Genomic DNA, 24658 nt, shown 5'->3' on the forward strand with positions numbered 1-24658 from the left:
GGTGAGTGCTCTTATGTTTAGCTAAGAGAAAAAGGATTCTTGAGTCTTGGTTTTGTTAGGGTTCTTGTCTCTTGCCAAGCAAACGGTTGGCCAAGAGGTTTTTCACTATGTAGGATCAGCCTCAACAGTGGTTGATATTATGGGCCTGATATCAGCCTTCCCTCCAAATTGGAGCATTTGCAAAAAAAAAAATAATAATCCGTTTAGGGAGAAGAGCAGAACGAATTTATTGATAGAAATCCCCACAAATTTTAATGTTTTAAAAGAAGGGAAACACCTTCTTCTGAGTTTTATTCCCAAACAGAAGAAGAACCAGAGATGAAATGTGTTTGTGATTCATCAGAAAACAGATTTTATTTCTCTTATTTTTAGAAGTAGCTGTCTAGGTACTGGGTTCTGTCGAACGAGAGAGGGATTATATTTGGAAATCCTAATTGTGGAGAGGCTTTCTTTAAAAAGCAGCCTAAAGCCAAACTGGCTCCCACTGATGCTTCTTTGGTTGTTTCTTTTTTCTCTTTAATCCTTCCGACACTCTGAAAGTAGTTCACACATTGAATTAAAAGAATCCATTTTGTCCATCCTTGATGTTTACTTGACTTTGTAGTTCTTCTCCCAAAGACACAATCTCTGCCCCTCACTGTGAAGAATCATGTCAGGAAAATTATGGATTTAATTTTTTTAGTTGGAACACTCAACTCAAATAGGCTAAAAGAAAAAAAAAGGGGGAATGTACTGACATACATTATGGATAAGTGTAAGAGCTTCAGGCATGGCTGGATCCAGGTGCTAAGATAATGGTATCAGGAACCAGTTTCTCACATCCCTCTCTCTTTGGCATACATAGATTTTCAGTCTCAGGCTGGAGGGGGGGCACAGATGCTCTTCAGCAGCTCCAGACTTACATTCTACCAGCTTAGCAGCCCCGTTGGAAAAGATACACCTCCTTCCTAAAAGCAGTAGCAAAGTTTCTAATAGGGATCCAATAGCTTGCGTCGAGTCACATGCCCTTCCCTGCACCAAACACTGGGCTTGTGGCCAATCCAATAGAAGGATTGGTCAGGCTTGGGCATATACAAGCCCCTGGAGTAGTGGGAGGCATCAGCTCCACTCAGACCTCACAGATCAACTATGGGGGTGAGTGTGTGATTTACTCAAAGGGTAATCAGGAGCAGGCATAAATGTACTGATTGGGCAAAGGCGACCGATGATTTCTGGGATGATGTACTGGTTCGGGTCCTCCCAACAGGCGTCTGGGATTAAATGTGCAAGGATTTAATTAGGGGAAACACCTATGGGAGAAAATAGGAAGGGCACCAGGAAGCCTTGGAGAGCCATCAGACCCTGAGTGAAGAAGAGAGGAAGGGAAGGTTGGGTGGGCGTGTCTTAGACCGCCTCCCCACCGCCCTGCAGTCTCAAGAAGCTCCAGCAAGGTGCCAGGAGTCCTCCTGCTGCCAGAGGAGGGCCTTGTTCCCCCCGGATCAGACCTCGTTTAGTGTCCCTGCTGCACTCAGTCATTGGCTGGGAGCGACCCATGGGAAGTGTGGCCTCGTTTGCACGGATGGATGTGAGAGTGATGCAGCTGGGGCCCTTGGTTCATTAAGCTTCCTGTAGCTGGAGGCCTGCAAGGCATTCTCACGGCTTCCACTGACAATACCTCGTAGTTACGTAGTTACAAAGTACGTGATAGATTAAAAGGTGCTGTAATAGTTCTCAGCTTAGTTGATCCCTGTTCCGCAAACAATATTATCACCACCTTCTCCTATTTTACAGATGGGGAAAGTAAGGAAGGAGAGGTGAGGATTTGTCCAAGGCTGCTCCTCTCCACTAGTCAGCGAAGAGCTCGGACTCAGAGCCTGACCGTTGCCTCCCAATCTATCGTACCCGCTCTGCGCTGGGTTGACTAGCTTCCCCCCCAACCCCCCAGTTCGTGCCCACGTGGAGCCTCAGAACATAACCTTATTTAGAAATAGGGTCTTTGCAGATATAATTAGCTAGGTTAAGATGAGGTCATACTGGGTTAGGGTGGGTGGGCCCTAAATCCAATATGCTGGTGTTCTTACTGGAGGAAGAGAGGAAGATACAGAGGCAGAAGAGATAGGGGGAGGCCATGTGATGTCGGGAACGGTGCACCCGGCCAGGGTTACCAAGGTGTGTCGGCAGGCACCAGAAGCTAGAAACGAGGCATGGAGCAGACTCTTCCCTCTGGCCTTCAAGAGAGAGCATGGCCCTCTCACGACACCTTGATTTCGGACTTCCAGCCTTCAGAGCCGTGGGGGAGTCGATCTGTTGTTCGGGCCATCCAGTTGGTGGTAATTTGTCACAGCGGCTGTAGGAAACCAACACCCCCCCGCAAAAGAACCTGCTGCCCCTCTGTTTCTCTCTGTTTGTCTGGTGTGACCCTGCCCCCCACCCAGGGGCACTGATGAGCCGATGAATCCAGAGTGACGAAGCCTGTGCTCAGATGGTAGAGGGACAGCCATGCTGGCCAGAAAGACTCAGATCATTGCAAATCTGAAGAATGTGGCTGGAAAAGAGACATAGTCACGTTGACATTATGGACTCCCTCCCCATCCCCCCCCCCCACCCCATCGATGGGAGGTGATGAGAAGGGCATTCACCTCCATGGGAGTCTTCCCCCCAAATCCACAACTCCAGCCTAATCCTGAGAATCATCAGACAAGCCCAAACTGGGGGGGTGGGGGGCATTCCACAAAATACCTGACCAGTACTCCTCAAAAGTGTCAAGGTCATGAAACGAGGAAAGACTGAGGAACTGTCACAGATTGGAGGACACTAAGAGATGTGATGGCTGAAGGCAACGTCAGAGCCTAGAGCAACCAAAAAAGCTATTAGCGAAATCCAAAGGAAGTCAGTTAACAGTATTGTACCAACGCTAATTTCTTAGTTTCGACAAAGGTACCATGGTAATGTAAGATGTTAACATTAGGAGAAGATGGACAAAGGGTATGGGGGACTCAGCTTTTCTGTAAATCTGAAATCATTACAAAATAAAAAGGGTCTTAAAATTTTTTAATGCTTATTTTTGAGAAAGAGAGACAGAGACAGAGAGAGTGCGAGTAGGGGAGGGGCAGAGAGAGAGGGAGACACAGAATCTGAAGCAGGCTCCAGGCTCCGAGCCATCAGCCCAGAGCCCGACGCGGGGCTCGAACTCACAGACCGTGAGATCGTGACCTGAGCTGAAGTCGGATGCTTAACCGACTGAGCCACCCAGGCGCCCCTTTTTTAAGTTTTTAAAAAATTTATTTATTTTGAGAGAGCGAGGGAGGGGCAGAGAGAGAGGAAGAGAAAGAATATCACTGCCAGCGCAGAGCCTGACACGGGGCTCGAACCCACGAACCGAGAGGTCATGCCCTGAGCCAAAGTCGGACACTTAGCCGACTGAGCCATCCAGCAGCCCCCTTTCATATGTTTCAATCCCCTTTCATCCTTATAAACATTTTACAGGAGGATAGGGAGGCTGAGAACCTCTGCTTCCTTTTCCTGCAATGAATTAGGGGACTATCAGGGTACGTCAATGAGGAGAAACGATCTTGTTTTGCTGCCCCTCAAGGTTAGCTTGAGAATGGCATACAAATGCTTATGAAAAGTACCCTCTGGAACTTATCTGGTTTCCCGGAAAAACCAGTAGGCATTTTCAAATGCAGCCAGACTTGTGTCCCCTGAGGCTTTTTCTCTCTTTGGTTCCTGTGCTCGAGAGGGCTGGCGCGAGGTTCCTGGGTTTGCTGTCTGAGTGAGCAGGAGCGTTCCATGGGGCTGCAGCTTTAGAAGCATCAGCTCGGGCAGGGGATGTGCAGCCTTCACTCCTCATCTCCTTCTCCAAGACTCCTCTTCCATGTGGTTGGGGCCACAAGAGGGGCCGTTGAGTGCACGGGTGGCCTGAATATCTGCCCAAATTCTTTGCAGTTTCCTGGGTGTGGTAATGATGGTATAAAGCTCAGCGAACTGTAGGCATCCAGCCCAGAGGAAGAACCTTTCATCCAGGAGATAAATGGCTGGCAAAAATGGTGCCCCTTTTCATTCATTCATTCATTCATTCATTCATTCATTCATGTAGCCACTTTTTATTTGGTATTTATCCTGTGCCAGACCCTGTGTGAGGGACATAAGAGACAGATGGGGTGCCCTGTCCTTAGGAACTGTTAGGCTGTAGCTAGCAATTCTGACACTCATCTTCTGGAATGATGGTCTAGTCTATGTCCTTCTAACCTTGTGCATGGATAGCACTATCCAGAAGGCATGGGGCTCCTTAGAGAATCCCATTTGCTACTGGCACGAACCATTTATGGTAACTAGACGTGCACTTTAGGATGGTCAGAGGTCTCCCCCTCTCCACACTGGGGATCATGGTAAGAGACAGGCTGTTACGGTGACTGAATTATGTGCACTGGGGGCAGAGAAGAGGAGGGTCCAGCTGTGTCGGGAGGAGTCAGAAAAGGGTCTTGGGAGCACGGACAGGTGCTCTGTGCCAGCCCCAAGCAAGTCCTTAAGTGTTTGGCACAAACACGGCGCTTAATTAAGGGCGTAGGGTCTGGTGTCGGACAGGCGTGGGTTGAGTCCCTGCTTGGTCATGTGGTGATGTGTGAGTCTGAACAAGTATTTTATTCTGTCTGAGCCTCAGTTTTCTCATCTGGGAAATGGAGATAAATCCTAGGATTTACTCTCCAGGGATGCTGTAAGTATGAGACAATATCCTGCATGTAAGGAAGTTAACTGATGTCTTGGGAAATTGCTGCTATCATCCTTCATAAGTTCTAGGGGGACTACCAGGGATCAAGAAAGAGGAACCTCAGTCTGGACTGGTATAATCAGAGAGATCTCCCTGAAGGACGTGAACTTGGCCAAAGAAGGGATGATATCACATTTGCGTCCTGTATCCCTAGCATGTGGCATGTAAGGCCGTCCTTAGCTTATGTTTGTTGAGTGACTAAATGAATGACTTTGAAGGAGGGATAGGAGGTGCATGCAGAAGGGTCTTTCCTGCATTTCTGTCTTCCCAGGGACCCTGTGTACTAGTGGGCTCAAACTACATATACAATTTTGTAGGTTTTTTTTAAATACGGAGACAGGGTTACATCAAGACTCTGACAGCGTGGGGCTGTTTCACTTCTGCTAATACGGACTGTGTCACAGTTTATTTAAATGACCCTCCTCTTCCTGGGCATTCACGTTGTTTCCAGTCTATTACTATTATAAGTGACGCCGTGATGTCAGTCTTTGTCTACACATGTAATTATTTCCTTCGGTTAAATTCCTCAAGAGAGTCTAATGGGTCAGATGGTTAAGTGTATATAATTGTTAAGGTTTTGGCCATGTAGGACTACGTCACCCTCCGGGTAGGCTGTGACAGTTTACTTCTACCCGCCAGCTAATCTGACCACTAGTCCGCTGCCTGCAAGCTGGTCCCCCGCCATTTCTATGCCACTTTTCACTGCCTTGCCTGCTTAGCCAAATGAGATTCATGGGGAGAGCTAGCCTCTCTTTTTTCAAGCCTGCTGGATATCTGTCGTGTCATGTTAGGATTACGTAAGTGTGATGTTGAGAAATCTCCTTGGAGGAAAGATGGTCCCCAGATGTTGGAGCAAGGGCTGGAGTAGGGAGGGAGAAACACTCGGGGCACTGAGAGGTTGGGCACGCGGCGTGCCCCCTGCCACCCGCCACCCACCCACTTCCCGAGGTCTCCCTCTACCTCCCTCAGAGGTAGCCTTGTTCCTCCTCTCCACACCGCACTTGCATCGCAAATATATGTGTCTTCCCCATGGCATGCTTCTCGTGGCTCTCTTATAGTGGTCGCCACTCTCTTTTATCATTTGGGGGTCTCTTTCTTCTCCCTCCCATTGGCCTGTGTGGAGGGGTGGAGTCTTACTCATTTCAGAGTATCCCCAGCATCTGGCAGACGGTAATGATAAAAAACGAATGAATGATGATAATGATGATGACTAATAATAATAAAGTAATAGGGATGCCTGGGTGGCTCAGTCGGTTGAGTGTCTGACTCTTGGTTTCAGCTCAGGTCACGATCTCGCGTTTTGTGGGTTCAAGCCCCGCATCGGGCTCCACGCTGACAGTTTGGAGCCTGCTTGGGATTCTCTCTCTCTCTCTCTCTCTCTCTCTCTCTCTCTCTCTCTCTGCCCCTCTCTCACTTGCACTCTCTCTCTCAAAATGAATAAATAAACTTAAAAAATAATAATAAAGTAACAATAGCAACTGATGTGTTGAGCACTTACTATGTGCCAGGCACTTTAAAGACTATATCAAGCCTTTTACATGTTTTATCTCATTGAATGATCCCATAAACTAATGATGTCGGTATTACTCTTATCCCATTTTACAGACGAGGATGATAAGGCTCAGAGAGGTGTAGTGACTTGCCCAAGGTCACACAGCCAGTGAGTAGAAGAGGTGAGGCTCAAAGCCAACTCCCTTTCAACCATTCTGCTAGGAGCTTGGTGAGTAGCTCAGCCACTAAATGAGGGGCCAGCTCTCACTCTGCTCCCTCCCACCACTAGCCGATGATCAGGAGATGTTGACAGAAGGGCAACCGAATTGAAGAATCTGGTTTGTTCATTGCGGGGAAAAGCCGGAGGGTCTTCTTGGAGGAGTGCTTTGAAAGACCTAACAGGAAATAGCTCTGCGTCTCCTGACCTCACCTCCTCCAGTCACGTGCCTACCACCCCCTCATTCTGGACTCATTCCTTTTTCGTCACAGCTTTTAAAGCTACGTTTGGAAATGTAGGTTCTCCCATCAAACGTTAGCCTCCTCCATCCTTAATGCCTTGACGGGTGTCCGGATGCCCAAGCTTTTTTCTCAAGCAGATTTTCCTCTCTCTACTCCTTTCCCCACTTGCCCAAATGCGACCAGCTCAAATCTTACCCAGGCAGGTTTCCCAGCCTCTCCCAGCTTGCTCAGCTCTCTCCCTGTGGCCAGCAACTCTGGAGCTAATCATCTGGGATGATGACCTGGCCCAGGTCTTCGTAAAGTTGTTCGTTTCGAAGACACGGGACTCCTTGTGGGATCCCGTGAACCGCTGACATAGTCCGTTCGTAACTACGCACGCGGTTTCGGCTGGTCACAGTCCCCCTGCCCGAGATTACAGTAAGGTGAGAGAAATAGGCATCAATAGTTCTGGTGATTTACTTATTCAGCATTGATCAGACATCAAGTCGGTTCTGGGCCCCGAGAGCTCAGAGATGCACAAGGCTGAGCCGGTTCTCGGAATATCCAGTGTGATGGGAGGGCCGGTTACGTGGGCTGGACCCAGGGAGAGGGTTAGGTGTATTGCAGGAGCTCAGGTGAGGGACACACATACGGTCGCCCTTCAGCAACTGTTAGTTATTTCTTCTTTATAGACCAGAAGCAGATTCTGGAGGGGACCTGGGAAAGGGAAGATAGTAAATTCTTCCCTTATTTTCTTGGCATAAGACTTTGCTTCTGGATTTATTGGAATAACTACAGCTGCCCCCTGAGAGATGCAGTCACTAAGGGGAGGGGAGGCAGGTGAACCCAGCACACCTAGAGGGCTGATTTCCGGGCAGATAATGCCATCAACATGCTGGAAAGAAAAGAGAAAAGCCAACTTAGTTTTGCCCTGTGCTATATCAACTTAAGTACATTTGTTTACCAGAAAACATTATGTTGGGGCACCTTGGGTGGCTCAGTCGGTTAAGCGGCCGACTTCGGCTCAGGTCATGATCTCGCGGTCTGTGAGTTCGAGCCCCGCGTCGGGCTCTGGGCTGACAGCTCGGAGCCTGGAGCCTGTTTCAGATTCTGTGTCTCCCTCTCTCTCTGACCCTCCCCTGTTCACACTCTGTCTCTGTCTCAAAAATAAATAAACATTAAAAAAAAATTAAAAAAAAAAGAAAACATTATGTTGCTACTGGAAATGGAAATATAATATTTTTCTAATGCACCTTAAAATACATATGTAACAGGGCACCTGGGTGGCTCAGTCGGTTAAGCATCCAACTCTTTTTTTTTTTTTAAGTTTATTTATTTATTTTGAGAGAGAGAGAGAGAGAAAGAGAGAGAGAGAGAGAATGAGCAGGGGAGGGGCAGAGAGAGGGGGGCAGAGGATCCAAAGCAGGCTCTGTGCTGGCAGGACAGCAGTGAGCCCCCTGTGGGGCTCGAATTCACATACTGTGAGATCATGACCTGAGCCAAAGTCGGACACTTAACCGACTGAGCCACCCAGCCGCCCCATGCTCAGGCCATGATCTTGTGGTTCATGAGTTCAAACCCTGCATTGGGCTCTATGCTGACAGCATGGAGCCTGCTTGAGATTCTCTCTCTCTCCCTCTCTCTCTGCCCCTCCCCTGCTCTCTCTCTCTCTCAAAATATAAAATAAGTAGACTTAAAAAAAATAAAAAACGTAACATTCAAACCTTAAAAAAATACGTATCCTCATATCACCTAACATCATCTTTTGCATTTCGGTCCAACGTGTATCACCCTTTGGAAAATGCATCTCATCAATAATTATCACCCAATAATGAAAGTAATAAATAAAAATGATACACATAGGGCTTCCCATATCCCAGGCGCCATTCTAAGTGCTTCTACGTATATTTTCTCATGGGATCCCAATGACAACCATGTGAGGAGGTACAGTTATGATCCCCCACTTTACAGATAGGGACACTGAGGCACAGAGAGGTTTAGCAATTTCCTCCAGGCCACAGTGTGTGTGTAGTGGAGCCAGCCTGGAAGCTAGGCAGCCTCACCCTTGTAACCGTTCGATCATTCTGTCTCTGCCAATGCCCTTTCTCCAGCACCTATGGTAATTCCGGGCTGGATGCTTAACTAGACTCGTTGAGGAAGAAAGGGACACTCGTTTGTGTCCATTAGCTCAACGAAACGTCCTGCCCATGCTGGCAAGTGGGTGAGGAAGGTATTATAGTTCCATCTTACCGTTGAGGAAACTGAGGCACAGAGCGTGCAGCCGACGTGCCCAAGGGCACACAGCCGGTGAGTGGGAGAGCCAAGAATCAAGCTCAGAGCACCGGAAGGCAAGCCCAGGCTTCTTTCACCCCCCGCGGTACCTTGCTGGTGACACCGAACTGACTGATTAATAAGTAATACTTGTTGACTTGTCATAAAAACTTGCCTGGCCAAGTCCTGCAGTATCGTCTCCGTAATTACCCTATTTTCTCCTAAGGGGGCTAATGCACTTCCCCAAGACTTGCCTCTTTTCTCGGTGGGAAGGGATCTGTCGGGGAACGTAGGCTGGTCTCAGGGACCCAGCAATTCTCTCTCTCACTTTTTCTTGCTCTCCTGTCTCTCTGTTCCATTCACTTGTTTTGTCTTTGACTGATCCCTGGTGGTGAGTTGTGCTCCTGGAAAGCTGCCCTGTGACATTTCTTCCCTTTTGTGTTCCTGGTGATGGCATTTCCCCAGGGGCTCACAAAGAGAAGGAGGGAGTGAATAAAGCGCCGCGTGCCCCGGTAGTGCCATCCGGCGACAGGGCCTGGCGGTCGGGCTGGCGCCCTGAGGTCGAGTCCTTTCTGTTGTAGGGCCTTCATCCGTGTGCACGTGTGTGCAGATGCGTGTGCACACGCAGACACACACACATACATGCGCGCACACCGTATTGTTTAGAACGGCTGTGTTATGAGTGAAGCACTGGGTCCTCTGGCCCAGTCGTGATGCCTACGGCTGCTTGCTGTGGACTTCTCATCATAGGTCCCTCTGGGAGACAGGCCTTATTGGTTCCCTGTGGCTGCTGTAAAGGTGGCAACAAACCAAGTGGCTTAAAACAACACAGAGTTATTATCTTATAGCTCCGGATGTCAGAAGTCCTGAAATCAACGTGTGGGAAGGGCTGTGCTCTTTTTGGAGGCTCGGGTGGGGCGGGACGGGGCGTGGATCTGTTTCCTTGCCTTTTCCAGCTTGTAGAGGCTGTTCTCATTCCTTGGCTTGTGGCCCCTTCCTCCAACGTCAAGGCCAGCATTTTACCACCTTCATCTCTCTCTCTCTCTCTCTCCCTCTCTCTCTCAATCCTACACTCCAATATCACCCCCGCCCTCCTCCTCCCTTTTTACCTTATGAGGATTCTTGTGATCACATTGTATCCACCCAGATGACCCGGGATAATCTCTCCATCTCAAGATCCTTAACTTAATCGTACCTGTAGAGTCTCGTTTGCCTCATAAGGCAACATACTCACCACTTGTGAGGATTAGGACGTGGACATCTTTGGGGGCTGTTATTCTGCCCCACTTGCCTAGTAAAATGGGAGCATTGGCTGCCCGCCCGCTCAGTACCCGTCTTGCTGGGAGACAGTACATCACACTGGGGCCTGAAAGTACTTAGATTCACACCCTGAGCCTCCCCCTCTTCCTAGCTGTGTTACCTCGGGCAGGTCACCTGACCTCTCTGTGTCTAATTTCCTCATCTCTAAGATGGGTAAAACTTCACCGTACTAAGTGATGGATAGTGTTGGAGTGATAAAGCATGTCGCTGGGTGAATAATAAACACCAAAAATAAATGGGAGAGATCATTATAATTAGGGATGCCATGTAGCATAATAGTTATAAACTCCAAGGGCCTCTGTTCAAATCCCAATTCCACTTCTGAAGGAAGTGGCCTCAAGCTAGTTGCTTTAGGCATCCAAATCTTAGTGTTCTCACTTGTCAAATGGAAATAAAACTATAACCACCCTAACCCCTAGGCTTGTCGTGAGCATGAACAACCTGGGCGGTGCCCATGAATCTGCCAAAACATAGTGGGTAGCTTTTGTGGTTATAGTTGTCACCATCACCATCATTGCCCATCCCCCCTGGGGGTGACTGAGAGGCTTGGTGGGCTGCCTCTGGCCCCAGCAGAGCAAGGACAGGACGGGACAGCTTGCTCAATCTGGGACCCTGAGAAATCGCATGGCAGTGCTCCATTCGTGAGAGGATCAGAGCCTGGCTGGGCTGAGCCTTGAGCTGTCTGGTTTCGAGGTACCTCCCTGCTGCAGATCTGTCGGAACTTACAGCAGCAGCTGGTTCTTTGAACTAAGAGCTCTCCAGGAGCTCCCAGAACAGAATAAGGGTTTAGAGATGGTGACCAGCGCAGCGTGGAGGCTGGGGCAAAATCCCCAGAGAAGGTGGGGCTAGTTCCTAGATGGCGTGGTCATCAGGAAAGGTGCAGAGCTCTGGTTTCAACCATATTATCGTTTTTAAAATTTGCTGCAAAGCCCTGTGTTTCAGTGAAGGCTTGGGCAGGTGCCCAGTATGCAAAATACTTAAAAGCACAGCTGCTCTAGTTGAAACCAGGATGTATGTGGGGGGCAACTCAGGCCTCCTTTTCACTCCATCAGGGGCCTCCAGGGGGCCCAGTTTGAGGAAAAAAAACTAACAGGGTGGCACAAACACAGGCCTTGAAGTCAGACAGACCTAGGATTGCAACCCTGCCTCTGCCACTGTCTAACTGTGAGCTTTCGGGTTTCATTCCACCTGCTTGAGCCTCAGTCTTTTCATCTTAAAATGGATAATAAATAAATAGCACTCACCTCACGCACTTGTGTAGCTGGAGTGTAAAGTGTAAAGTGCTTAGCATAGTGCACAGTAGGTGTCTAAGAATTTAAGCAGGTGGTAGCTATTTTCATTTCCTCAGGGAGATCCGAATTAGAGACAGACCCTTCAGAATATGTACCTAATCCCCAAGGAAGCTGTGAGGTAGGGTAGACTATTCCTTGGAACCAGGAGCCAAAAGACCTGGGAAATATTGGGTCCTGATTCTGCCACCAGTGTCCTGTGTGACTTTAACCCCCATCTTTTTGAATCACTCTTCAGATGTTTATTGAGGGCCTACAATGTGCCGGGCGCTGTCCTAGGTGCTGGAACATAGGCCCTGGTAACCTGAAAGGCCTAAGTTCCAGACCCATCTCTGCAACTTCCTAGCTCTTTGTGTCTGAGCAACTCCCTGCCTCTCCCTGGTCCTCACTTTCCCCATGTGTAAAGTGAGGGGATTGAACTTGTGTCATCGGGTCTTCCCAGCAAAGATTCAGTGAGATCCTGCCAAAAAAAACCATAGAATGTATTTGAACTTGACTGTGAGAGAGTCATTTTGTAGCATGGGCTTTGGAATCATACAACCCTGGGTTTGGATTCTGTGTCTGCCACTTAAACTGTGTAACCTTATGCAAGGGACTTGATTTCTTGAGGCTCAGTTTCCTCATCTTTAAAATGGGAGTAATAATACCCTCAAAGGGGTCATGGTGAGGATTGAAGGAGATGATACCTGTGAACTTTGTAGCAGAATGACTGGTGCATGGTCCGTTCTTAATAAATGATAACTGCCGTTGCTACCGCTGCCACTGTAATCATCACCACCATCATCATCATCACCATCATCACTATCATCACCATCAAGGTCACCACCACCACCATCATCATCATCACCATCATTGTGATCATTATGATCATGATCATCTATAAAGTGAAGCTCTAAATGATCTCTAAAACTCTGACATTTTAAGCCTTACTTTTCAAGGGGAGAATTAAGTGACAAATGTGGTAGTTCAGTCTGGGCCATCTGAGTGGGACACTTTAGAAGGGTCCCCAGTAGAGAGGGTTCTTCTTCACTTCGCTGTTCTAAACAGCGAAGGCTATCTGCTTGAGATAGCCTTTCCTTTTCCCGTAGTAAGCAGGAATAGGGCCCTTGAGATCTGGAACACTGGAAGCTATGGGAATAAATTTTTCTCTGTATATTTCTCCTTTTTAATATAATTTTTTCTGTGTTTATTTATTTTGAGAGGGAGAGCAGGGAAGATGCAGAGAGAGAAAGAATCCCAAGTAGGCTCTGAGCTGTCAGTACAGAGCCTGATGTGGGGCTCGAGGTCATGATCCGAGTTGAAATCAAGAGTCGCAAACTCAACCGACTGAGCCACCCAGGTGCCCCTGTGTTTCTCCTTCTAATGATTTTATTTTCTTGTTTCTGGATTTCGCTTCAGATCTGTTGTGGATGGGTCTTTGGGGGAGGCTCAGTTGCACGATTTAGACCTCCTATGATCTCCCAAGTTCATCCCGCTCACACCACATGCTGAAAGGTGAGGCTTGGCGCATCCTGGGCACATCCTTTCTCCCTCTGTCAAGACATTTGAGTTGTAGGACAGTTTATGGATTATGGGATCCTAGCAGCCCCCCAGGGTTGTATGGGGGCTAGAACTGGTTCCCAGAAATCTGTCAAATGCATTTTCAACTAACCCCCTTAGAAATGTACGTTTGCTAAGCCTTTCATGCTCTGAATTCTGAGGCATTCAAGATGCAGGTCAGAAATCCGAAGTAATGTGGGTGAGGACAGGTCAGCTGGGCTGAGTTTTTGGGGGGTAAAAACCACGTGGAGGCTCCCACACTGGGGTCAAACTCTTTCCGGCAGAGAGGAGCAATGAAGGTCTGGGGGCGTGTGTGGTGATGTCGAGAAGTCCCGTCCTCCCGCCTCCCACTACTCCCCCTTCTCTGCTCTAACCATCCAATAACTTAACTTCGCCGCCGGAGGGTTCGCTTCCCGCCCATCCCTCCGCCGCCCGCCGCATCTTAGCGCTGTCCGCGGTGCTGATCGCCAATCTCCTGATTGCCGGTTCGACCAGCGGGGATCTCTGGTGCGCCCAACCTCTCCTCCTGGCTTCCCACCTTTCTTTCTCCAGGCACCCCACACATAAATCACGGGTGGGAGGGCGGCTCGGTTCCCCCTGCGCCGGGAAGCTTCTGCCCCCTCCTTCGCTCACACAGGGTTTTGCAGCAGTGGTGGCAGCTGCCACTGATTCAGGCACTGGAGAAGCAATTGATTCGTCTACTGCCAGCAGCCCGGAGTTGCCTACGCGGACGCGGACGACAGAGAGAAAGGGAAATAGAGAGGAAGAGGGGTGGGGGGGGAGAGGGCTCGGAGCGAAAAACCTTCATCCATGTGGAGGGCAGTCTGAGGGAGCCACTGTCTTTGCCTTGTCCACTGACTGGTCTGAGTTTTCTCTTCTTCTGGCAGTGGTATTTCTTTTCGTCTTGGTCCTGCATGATTTAGGGGTCGTTGGTGTGTGTGTGTGTGTGTGTGTGTGTGTGTGTGTGTGTGTTGGTGCTTTGATTTTCTTTTGGGAAGAGTAGGGGAATCAAATGAACAATTTTCTTTCAGGCACCTCCGCTGAGCTTTCAAATCAAGTCATCGGGAGTTAGCATCTTCCCACCCGGCAGGGAAGGGAGGAGTTGGCAAGAATTTGGCTCACCCATTCCCTCTGCAATCCTCTGGTGTGGTGGTAAGTGCTATTCTTCTCAATTGTGTAAACGGGCTAGGGGGTATCGGGATCCCAGTGGGGATGAGGAGTGTACATGAGCTGGTGGGATAGAGGGTGGATGGGGGGGAGAGGAGTGTTGAGAAATGACCACATTTATTTGCCCACATTCTGCAGTGTTTGATCACCTAAGCGGCACCCCAAAGCTAAATGAGATTTTGGCTCGGTGCCCAGGGAGGGGGTAAAATGCGCTCCTGTTTTAGGCAATGCGATCAAAATTGTGGCTTCTGCCCAATTTTTACCCTCTCCCTTGCAGCAGAAGCTATTGAAAGTAGCCAGCAGGTCTCTGGGTGGATTAACCCTTCATGGGATGGCTAGCCTGTATGGAGGGTCTCTGAGTGTTCTGATCCAGTGGGTGGGCACCTTGGCCCTGGAGGGGAAAGGCTCACCTGAGGCTGAAAGGTTAACCCTTGCTGAGGGTCACCTAGGCACACGAGGTGAGGCTTGTGCAGGACAGAGCCCAGAAGCTACCGTCTTCCAGGTACAGCTGAATAATTCAACTGTAGTGATTTTTGCAAGCTTGGCTGTTCTAAGCTTCCTGAGATGGGCGATCTGGGAGCCATGAAAGGACTACATTTTGCTTGGAATTGAGCGGTCAGGCAGGCCAGAGGAGGGCAGCCAGCAGCCTGCTGAGCAGACGATGTTTTATTTTCACAGGTGGTGTAACCTGTAAGTGATTGTGTGGGGGGTGCGTCCTGGCACCAGCCCGGGGGACTCCATCCTGAGCTTGTCTCAGAGTAGGCAAAGAAGGGAAGAGGGTTTGTTCAGGTTCTGGGGAAAGACTCCAGTTTCCGGCTTGGGATCTGTTCCAGAGCAGACCAAACCCCGATCTAGTTTCTTTATCTGAGATCCTGATGGGATAAGCCTGCGCCAACCTGTTAGTGAGTGGGAAGTTGAGGTTTCTTGTAACTGAATCCAGAAACTCACATTTAATTTTAAAATGCCTTTGCTGCTGATCTGTGGCCCATCAAAAGATTTCTCTTTGCTTTCTGCTTTGATTACATCTACCTTTCTGGAAGTGAATGTCCTTATTTTTAGCATCTTCACTATTATCCCAGGGGCCACTTCAGTCTTCTGTACCCCCAAGGATTTCTCTGTAGGTTCTTGTTCTCGGTGGTGGGAGGAATAAAACATCAGCCCCGGAGATTGGCAAGCCTGAAATGGAGGCAGGGCCCACTCAGTGATTATCTCCAGCCCCAGAGCCAAGTGGGGACGCCAGAATCCTGGGACCTGTGCCTGCTCAGGTAGAGCGTATGAGGCAGCGGGGGTGGCCATTCAGTGGTTAGTGTCAAAGACTCGGTCCGCCAAATCCCACGCTTCTGAGGAGGAAGTTGCCTTAGCTTCCTCCCCAGGAAGCCTCAAGTGTGATGATTGACGTGAAGAAATTTGGTTCAGATGAGGAGCCGCAGGGTCTGGCCACGGGTGAAATTTAAAATATTGAACTTCGGCAATCACTGGGCAAACTGGGCAATGGCTGGGGCCCTGGAGTGGGGGTTCCCAAGTGTGCTGAGTGTTAACCCTTTAATTGCTGGATTATGGAGAGGTTTGGGGGGAACTGGGAGAGTATCAGGGGAGCCACAGGGGCCTTAGTGCAACATCACCATCTAGTATAGGAGTATTTCAGTGTTTTAACAACCGGTTCAGCCAGGCAGAACATGGATGCTAGCCCAGCTGAGGTAGCTGGGACTGGGTTTTTTTAACATGTGGGTGCTTTGAAAACATCTCCTTGCTGCTTCTCAGCCTTATTTCCTTGGGGGTGGCTAACATCCAAAAGGCTGCCCTCCCTCCTCCCCCATCACATTTGAAATGGTGCATTGTGGTGCACCAGGGAAAGGGAGACAGAAGCTTCTGGAAAGAGGCTTGGACTTGGACCAGGAGACCTGGGTTCCAGCCCCAGCTCTGCCTCCCCTTTCTGGGCCTCAGTTTCCCCGTATGTGCAATGAGGCACCTGGTCTAGGTGACTCCAGAGCTCCTTCCAGCTCCTTCCAGCTCTGTGGCTGTGTATTAGGAGTGTATGTGCAGGCTGGCTTCTAGGAAGGGTTTGTGCTGTGTTTGAGAATTTATCACATGTGTCAAGGAGGTCCTGTTTGGGGTGAGCTGGGATGGGGGTCTCTTGTGGAACTTTACTAGGTTCCTAGAATCTTGTGCTCAGCTGGAGAGGAGTCTGCTTTATTTGTGGCCTCAGATATGTAGTTGTACAGATATTGCAGCATTTGAAGGCTCTGTAGAGACTTATTCCAGGGGTGGCAGCCAGGACCCCTTTGAGAGCCTCCACTCAGAAAAGATGCAGATTCCCACAAACACACAACACCCGGGGATCCGTGGAGCCTCCCTAATGCCCGCTTGAGCACCTCAGGTTTGGAATCTCTGATCTAGTCTAACCCCTTCAAGGGGGCCCAGAGAGGGAAAGTGGCTTGTCTAAGACCACACAGGAAATCACGGCAGAGCAACATAGAAATCGACCATCATGAAGACAAGACATCATCCCTTTACTCCCAGCTCTGGCAGCCCCTGCTCACCTCGCCTGGTTGGATGTGGAGGGAGGACGTTCTGTGGTGCCTCTCTAGGCACTAGCCTGTGCAGGTGATTGGGAAGCAGAGCTGTGGAGACAAACGCAGACATTGCCTTTCTCGCTGGGGGGGGGGGGGGGGGGGAGGCAGCAGCTAGAGATTCTGCAATTCCAAAACGTGGCCCAGGAAGTCACTCTCCCCAGCTTGCTCTGCCTGGAAAGGTATACCGCTCATATACATCCTGGCTACCTGTCCGAGGCTGTGAGTTCTTGACAGGTTGGCTGCTCTGGGCGTTTACGTGTAAGATGTGGTATTTACTCTTTATTTACCGCCCCCCTCCCCGCCATTGCTGGTCATAGAGAGTTTGTGACTTTCTAATAAAAACCACAATGACATATGGTCCTGTCTTCTGCTCTTTATCCCCTTTGAGTGGGGAGCTGGTCATAAATGCAGACGAATCAGGAGTTGATGTGAAGGCAATGAGAAACAAACAGCGTGGTAGATTTCTGTTAAGTGCTGTGGCTGTAACCTGGGATAAAAATAAATCCAGGACCCAGTCGTGGTAGGCTGGAGCCAACGAGCTTAAATGATTCAGCTGCCACCCAGGATGGAGAGCCCTGCTGTGCTGGGACTGTGAAGGAAGCACCACAGAAATAGGCCCCTCTCCTTCCTGTTCCCCACCCCGCTCTGCCTCCTTAACTAGCTGTCTGAGGGGCTGCAGGGTGGGACTCTGGGAGGAGCCACGACCTGAGTTCGAATTCTGACTCCCAGTGCTTCCTTGCTGTGTGACTTCAGGCAAGACCCTTAACCTCTCTGAGCCTCGGTTTCCCCAGTTAGGTATGTTAAGGTTGCACAGCATGGTGGCTAAGAGTGTGGGCTCTGAAAATAGGTCCCTTGGGTTTTGATCCTTCTAGTTGGGTCACTACACTTCCCCGAGGCTCAGTTTTCCACTTGTAAAGTGAGGATACTTAAGGAAATGTAAAACTGTAGAAAGTTCATGCTTGCAAAGTACTTAGTACTGAGCCTGGGAGGAGTAAGTAAGTAGGCAACATACGTTAGCAACAGGGGTGATGGTGGTGAAGTCACCTCTGACTGAAACAGGATGGGGGTGAGATGGAGGAAGGTGAATCCTGTGGGCCAGTTGTGCAGCTCTGGGGCCCTGGGGGAGTGAAGACAGGGCTTGGAAACAGGATGCTTCCAGTCCCGCTTATTCCCTGTGTGGTTTTTGTGCAGTTTCCGGTGGCTCCCGGGACCTCAGTTTCTTCATCTGTGAAATGGGCATAATGACCTCCTTTCCTTAAAGCCTGTGAAGTCCTGAGGAAAGAGGCCCTGTGAGTGTGGTGGTCGGGCCCCGGAGGAGAGGGTCTGGGAGGAGAATACACATACTGACTACTCTGTCTTTTGTTTCTTCAAATCCTCGGGAGGTTTTTGCTGAATCATTCCAACTCACCAGCTCAGAGCCCGTGAATCTTTCCTAGGAGAACTGAGCTTCCCCTTGCTTCCCTGCCATGGTGCTCCTGCATAGGGCTCCAGAGGCACCACCGGCCAAATCCCTAAGGGCCAAGGCTGTGCAGCATCTCAGCGTTTAAAGTCAAGGTTAGCATACAGCAGCTGTTCAGCAGTGACTTGCACAGAGGCATGCATGCATGAATAAATGAATGAAACCTTAGTTGGATGACTAGGGGACAGATCAATTTGAGGAGGTATCTTTGGCCCACGGTCCAGGCCAGAGGTCCGCATACAGTAGGCACTTAGTGTGTGCTGATTATGATGAGTCATTGGTGCAGAGTGTAGACTTTGGCTTTCATCTCAGATCGGCTACAGGCAAAGGACGGGCCTCTCTGTCTCCTCCTGACGGAGTATCATCGACACTTACTCTAGTGCTGTCCACTTATTGAGTGCTTACAGTATGCCTGGCACCATGGTGGGTATTGGGAATAAAATGGTAACAGAGACACAATGTCTTTTGGGACTTAGATTAAGTAAGTGGCTGCCTACAAAATGTAAACTTGGTGGGGAGTGGTACAGAGAGAGGGCTTCCTTAGTCACCCTTTTTGGGGTGTTTCCACTCAGCTAAATGACATCCGAAATTCCATCATTTAAGTTTCTGGGTTTTTTGTTTCTTTTTTGTCTCAGGCCTTTGCTCTTAGACAAAAAGCAGATGCCTGGGATGGAATAACACATCCAGCCTTCTTCGTCATGTATACTTTACTGAAGATGAGTTGGAAATATCCCTTCCAAAAAGTGAGGGGGGAGCTTTTTTGGGGTGGGGAGTGGAGCCTGCACATACTAAGCCTGCGGGTAAAAGAAGGGGGTAAAAGGCAGGAAAGGCAAATGTTGCTGGATTCACCTTCTGCTGGGGTTAGCAAGCTCTTGATGCCCAAGAGAAGCCAAGGGAGATTCCCGGGGGGCACCTTGGACCCGCTCCATCAGAAACTCGGAGGGCAGGGCCTTGAGACGTGTGTTTGCACAAGCCTCCACCTGCTATAGATAAAGGGGTGGTTTTGAAATGCGCAACACTGTTACAGGTGGGAGTTACAACAGTTCTGGGGTGTTGCAAGCCTCAGGCTTTCTCCCAAGGCCCCCTCCCCAACACTGCTCACCATCCCCCAGGGGGCTGAACAGGGTGCTATTCAGGCCTCTTGTCTCCCCAGCACCCACCGTGTCCTTTCTGCCACTGAATCCCTGTTGCCCACAGAAGCACGAGCCTGATCTCGCCGTGTTGACCCCATTCCCTGCTAACCTCTGAGCACCCCAGTGGGGGCAGTTCTTTCTCAGGCAGGAAGGACCCAGGGGGGCTTAGGTTATCAGATGGCTTAGTGGCAAGGTAGCAGCGACCAGCCAGCCTGCTAGCCTGGCCAGGCCTTTGGGGTTTGAGAGAACAGAGTTGGTTCTTAGCCCAACTGGCCTTCCGTTTGGGCCAGGGAAGTGTGGGGGATGCAGCTGCACCAAGGCACCAGGCTGCCGTATGCGATGGCACCGTGGTTTCCTCGAAGTAATTGTCTTGCTGTCATTAGTTTTAATGACATAACGCATGCTTAAATCTCATTGTAATGGAGCCGTGTCAGCCCCCGGCTCAGTAATCCGGTTAGGGAGCACGATGACATATGCCCCCGGAAGCTGGGGTTTTGCCCACCCCTCTGCTATTAATCAACGAGAGGAAAACCATCCGGCAGCATGATGTGGAGGGTTTATTTGGAGAGCAGAGGGGGAGAGTCTCCTCGTCTCTCAATATAATCTGAGTGAGTTCATTCAGTTGCCTATTTCTTTCTTTTTTTTTTTCTTCCTTTTTTTTCCCTCTTTAATGCACCTACACAGTGACAGGCAGCGACTTGTGAATGGAAGCAGCTTTCAGTAGAGAACAGATTATGTAAGCGGGTTCTGGTGCCAGCCATCGATGGCGGGGCGGCATGCCGGGGCTGCTGAGAGGAGAAATGATTTCTCCAAGTTTATCGGGAGGCCTTCCACGCGACATGCTGCCGACGAAGCATCTGTGTGGTGCATTCTGTCCCTCCACCTGCCCCTTGTCCCCGGCCCCCTCTACCTGTTAGCTTTTTCCTCCGTCACTGTAGCGTCTCCATGTCCCCAAGTGCCTCTCTGTCTAGATTTCTCTCCCCTTTTCACCGCCCCTGTCCCCTCGCCCATCTGTTCCACCCTTTTAAAATCCTCTTTCCTTGTCCCATCTCTCCGGTCTCCCTGCCTGTCTCTCTCCCTCTTCTCCCCACTCTCTTGCTCTCTTCCTCTCCTCATTCCTGCCCTGCCCCACCCCATCTGTACAGATATATCAAGTGGCTTGGGAAGGGAAAGCATTTGTGAGTCCCCAAGGCCCCAGGTAGGGTGACCAGCCATCGAGTTTGCCTGGCACAGAGAGGATTCTGGGCATGCCAGACTCTCTGTGTGTTCAAACTGGAAGAGGCTCGGGCAAACCAGGACAAGTAGGTCCTTTTACCTCTATGTCAAATGCTTGGAATCTTGTAGAACTCTCCAAGACCAGAGACGTGGCTTTCAGGGGGGGAGGGGCCACGGGAGGGGCAGTCACCTGCTCTCCTGCTCGGGGGGAGGGACACCGTGGTTTCTGTAGCCCTCCCCAGCCTTGACATTCACTGCGTGGCTCTGGGGCATGAAGGTGACCTGGGTCTGCAGAGCCAATGGTCAGTCAAGGGCAGGGGGCTGGCTCCCTCCTCCCTCCCCTCCTCTCCCCTTCCCCTGGCAAGACTGACCACCCAGCCAGTTATTTGCTCATTTGCCACAAGAGGGGATCCAGTGAGAGATTGTAGATGGTTCTATGCCAGATGCTCTCCCTCTTGAGCCTATGTCAGAATCCCCTGAAGGACTATTAAGGCAGTTTCTGATTCTACTGGGGCCAGTACGGGGCCCAAGAATTTGCGTGCCTAACACATCATTTCCAACGACGTGGTTGCTGCTGCTCCAGGAACCCCACTTTGAGAACCGCTGGTTTCTACCAATTCAGTCCCAAATACCATGTGCCAGGCAGTGCTGTAGGCCCTGAGGATTCAGCAGTGAGTGAGACATAATTCTCTGCCCTGCTGGAGCTTACGGTCTAGTTGGGGGACAAAGCCAATAAATACATCAACAAGATGATTTCAGGAAACAGTATGACAAGGTACAGAAACACAAGTGGTGGGTAGGGGGAAGAAAGTTAATTTTGTTATTAAAAAAGGATGGCCAGGGGAAACTTCTAGAGATGGTAACATTTGGATTGAAAGTTGAGTTTCCAGAAGGAGCCAGAACGATTCAGGCCAGGGGAACAGAAGTGCAGAGGCAGAGACAATTGTGGTGGAAAGTGAGGGGACGAGGTGGGCCGGGGGCCAGGGGGCCGGGGGACCGGGGGGCTGGGGAGCCGGGTCATGCAGGACCTGCCCGTGTAGGCAAGGAGTCTGGATTTGATTTTCTCTGGGGGGAGGATTCTAATCAGGAAAGTGCCATGATCTAATTTATAACCTTGGTAATGATTGCTTTGGTTTCTTAGTGGAGAAGGGACTGCAGGAGGCAGGGGTGGAAGACAGGAGACCAGGGCGGGGACCAGTGACAGGGCCGCAGACCACGTGGTGGCAGGGAAGGAGGTGGTCAGATTCTAGTGTGTTTATTTTGCAGTAGCACAGACAGGTCTTACTTACGGATCACATGTGGGTTGAGGGAGGAGCCAGGGCCCACTCCTGGGGACACAGGACCTGTTCTTGGCATTGGTGCAGCCATTGAGATTCTGGGGACGAGGAGAGGGGCCTTGGCTGCCACCAGGGGCCAGTGGATTAAGAAGCAAGACTGACAGCGTGTGCTAAGTGACGGGGGCCTTTCAGGGAGATCGCAAAAGCTCATTCCGTGCTTGCTAAAATGCACCACCCCTCTCTCCCCAGAGGAAAAGGCAGCATTTTTTTTTTTTCTTCCACAAGCGGTGGCTCGATTAATCTGCCAGGGCTAAGCAACGTATTGGGACTTGGCAAAGGTGATACAGCCCCCGAAAGTGGCTGCTGCTGCCGTGTCCGGCAGGGATGTCTGGCCAAGTACTTCTCCCAAAGGTCTGAGGGGCGGGGAGGGGGGGGGGGGCTTGTGGGAAGGGCTGCTGGGTAGGAAGGAAGACAAGAGCTCTTGGCATCTGATCATCAGATGTCCTGTTGTTCACCAGGGCTGGCCGGCCCTGGCCAGAGGGAGTCATCAGCACTGGCTTGTCCCAGAAGCCAAAAACAAGACGATTCAGCCCTGAAGGGAACATTCAGACCGATGACAGGCCTCCTGTGCCTCTCAGAAAGAGACCTGCTGCTGTTTCTTTAGATTTGTTTTTTTTCCCTTGGGAGGGTTTATCTGGCTCGGGCAGGCCTACGTATTATTGGTGTCTTACCTGCAGAGGGGTCTGGACGCGTGTCCACTTCCGGACAGCACGTGCCTCTTTGGAGAACAATCCCCAGGGAAAAATAAGTAGTGCTCACGTGCTGGTGACCGGGAGGGGGCTTTGCTTCTGATTATAGTGAGAGGAGAGCTGGCCTCATTTGTAGCCTCTCAGTTTTCCACAGAGAACTCATCTGCTTTGTAGATTAGCAGGGAATTTTTGTTGTAGCCCAGGCGCTGAGAATCGAGTTCTTTTTCTCTCTCATTTCCTAGCACATGACCACTGTTGATCCCTAAAGGTTTCTGTCTCAGTTTTTCATTACTTATTCTCTTCGTCCTCATATGCCATCCCCCCGCCCCCCCCCCCCCCCGCATCACAGGCAGCCCTTCTATTCCATTTAATGGACTTCTCTTTTGTTTGTATGTGCACCTTCCAAATACGCATTAATTTTTTTTTAATGTTTATTTGTTTTTGAGAGAAAGGGAGCATGAGCAGGGGAGGGGCAGAGAGAGACAGGGAGACACAGAACTTGAAGCAGGCTCCAGGCTCCATGCTGTCAGCACAGAGCCGGACGCAGGGCTCGAACCCATGAGCTGTGAGATCATGACCTGAGCTGAAGTCAGACGCTTAACTTACTGAGTCGCCCAGGTGCCCCAAAATATGCATCTTTAACTTATATAAATGGTATGGTTCTATAAATTTCATTGTTGCCCACTTTTTTTTCACTTAGCACTGTGTTTTTAGGATCCTTCCATGTTGCAAAACGTGCATCTAATCCTTTGCTTCTAATTGTTACATGCTCCAAAGCATAAATACCCCACATCTTACCCATTCTCTTAACGTATGTTAATTCCAGTTAACCTGGAATGTTTCTGGGACTTTCCTGCGCTAACCATCTGGGATTCAGGACACAGAGACTTATTTTAATAGAGATGTAATAGTCATTTCGGAGGTGTAGGGAGATGCTTCACTGTTTAGTTTTTGATTGTTTGCTCAACAAACACTGAGCACCCACTCATGGTGCCCGTGGGTATGGAGAGCGAGACAGTGGTCAAGTTGGTGGGGTTTGGAGGCAGGCAGATCTGGGTCTGAATCAGACCATGATACCCACCAATGGCTGTGTGCCCTTTGGCAAAGTGACTTTGCCTCTCTGAACCTCAGTTTCTTCTGTAAAATGGGGAGAATGATGGTATTCATTTTATAAGGTTATTGAAAGTGAAGTAGATGATAATATGTCATCGCTTTGTGTAATAAAACTTTTTAATGTGAGAGAGAGAGAGACAGAGTGTGAGCATGGGTGGGGCAGACAGAGAGGGAGACACAGAATCTGAAGCAGGCTTCAGGCTCCGAGCCGTCAGCACAGAGCCTGATACGGGGCTCGAGCTCACGAACTGTGATATCATGACCTGAGCCGAAGCCGGACGCTTAACTGACTATGCCACCCAGGTCCCCCTGTGTAATAAAACTTTTTAACATGGCACCTTGTGAGGGGAGCTGCATAAGTAGATGTTTATATCCTTTCCATGTTCTGCTGGATCTGTGTCAGTGTGTGTGTGTGTGTGTGTGTGTGTGTGTGTGTGTGTGTGTGTTTTGGGGCGTGGTTTCCTGGCTGAGGCCAAGACAGTGTCTGCCCTGTGGAACAGTTATTTCCCCCTCTATGGGGAGAGACCCTGATCCCTTCTAGGGTCAGCCACACGAGCCGCCTCTGTGCATTCCCCAGGACTGGGGTTTCTACTCGAACACTGACATGGCCTCTGGAAGCAGACTGGTGGCAGCAGAAAGGCTCATGTTGGTCCTGAGCACGCTCAGAGGCTAAAACACCCTAGAAACCGGTAGTGAGAGTCTTCAAGTGGCTGGAGAGGTCCCCGGAAGACTCCAAGGCCCTGGGACCGAGTAGCCTCCAGCTCTGGGACTTTCTCCCTCTGGTCGTCATGGCAGCAAGTCTGGGATGGAACCCTTCATCCCAGTGGGGCACCACAAGGCTGTCATTTCTTGTTGACAGACTGCACGGTGGCCTCAG

At 50.0% G+C, this 24658-nt stretch overlaps 1 protein-coding gene across 2 annotated transcripts in view; it reads left to right on the plus strand.

Annotated features, from left to right (window-relative positions):
- Window positions 1-24658, plus strand: part of RPH3A (rabphilin 3A) — a 273976-nt gene that overhangs the window by 159172 nt on the left and 90146 nt on the right. The window contains exons 1-2 of one of the 2 annotated variants that reach the window (XM_047827851.1): window positions 12994-13050; window positions 14127-14247. The gene's annotated coding sequence lies outside the window, so the exon portion shown is untranslated. Of the gene's footprint in view, window positions 1-12993; window positions 13051-14126; window positions 14248-24658 lie in introns of those variants that run through there. The other variant, XM_047827852.1, reaches the window with a different exon arrangement.

This window comes from Prionailurus viverrinus, chromosome D3, assembly GCF_022837055.1.
Source record: "Prionailurus viverrinus isolate Anna chromosome D3, UM_Priviv_1.0, whole genome shotgun sequence".
In the NCBI taxonomy this organism is placed as follows: Eukaryota; Metazoa; Chordata; class Mammalia; order Carnivora; family Felidae; genus Prionailurus; species Prionailurus viverrinus.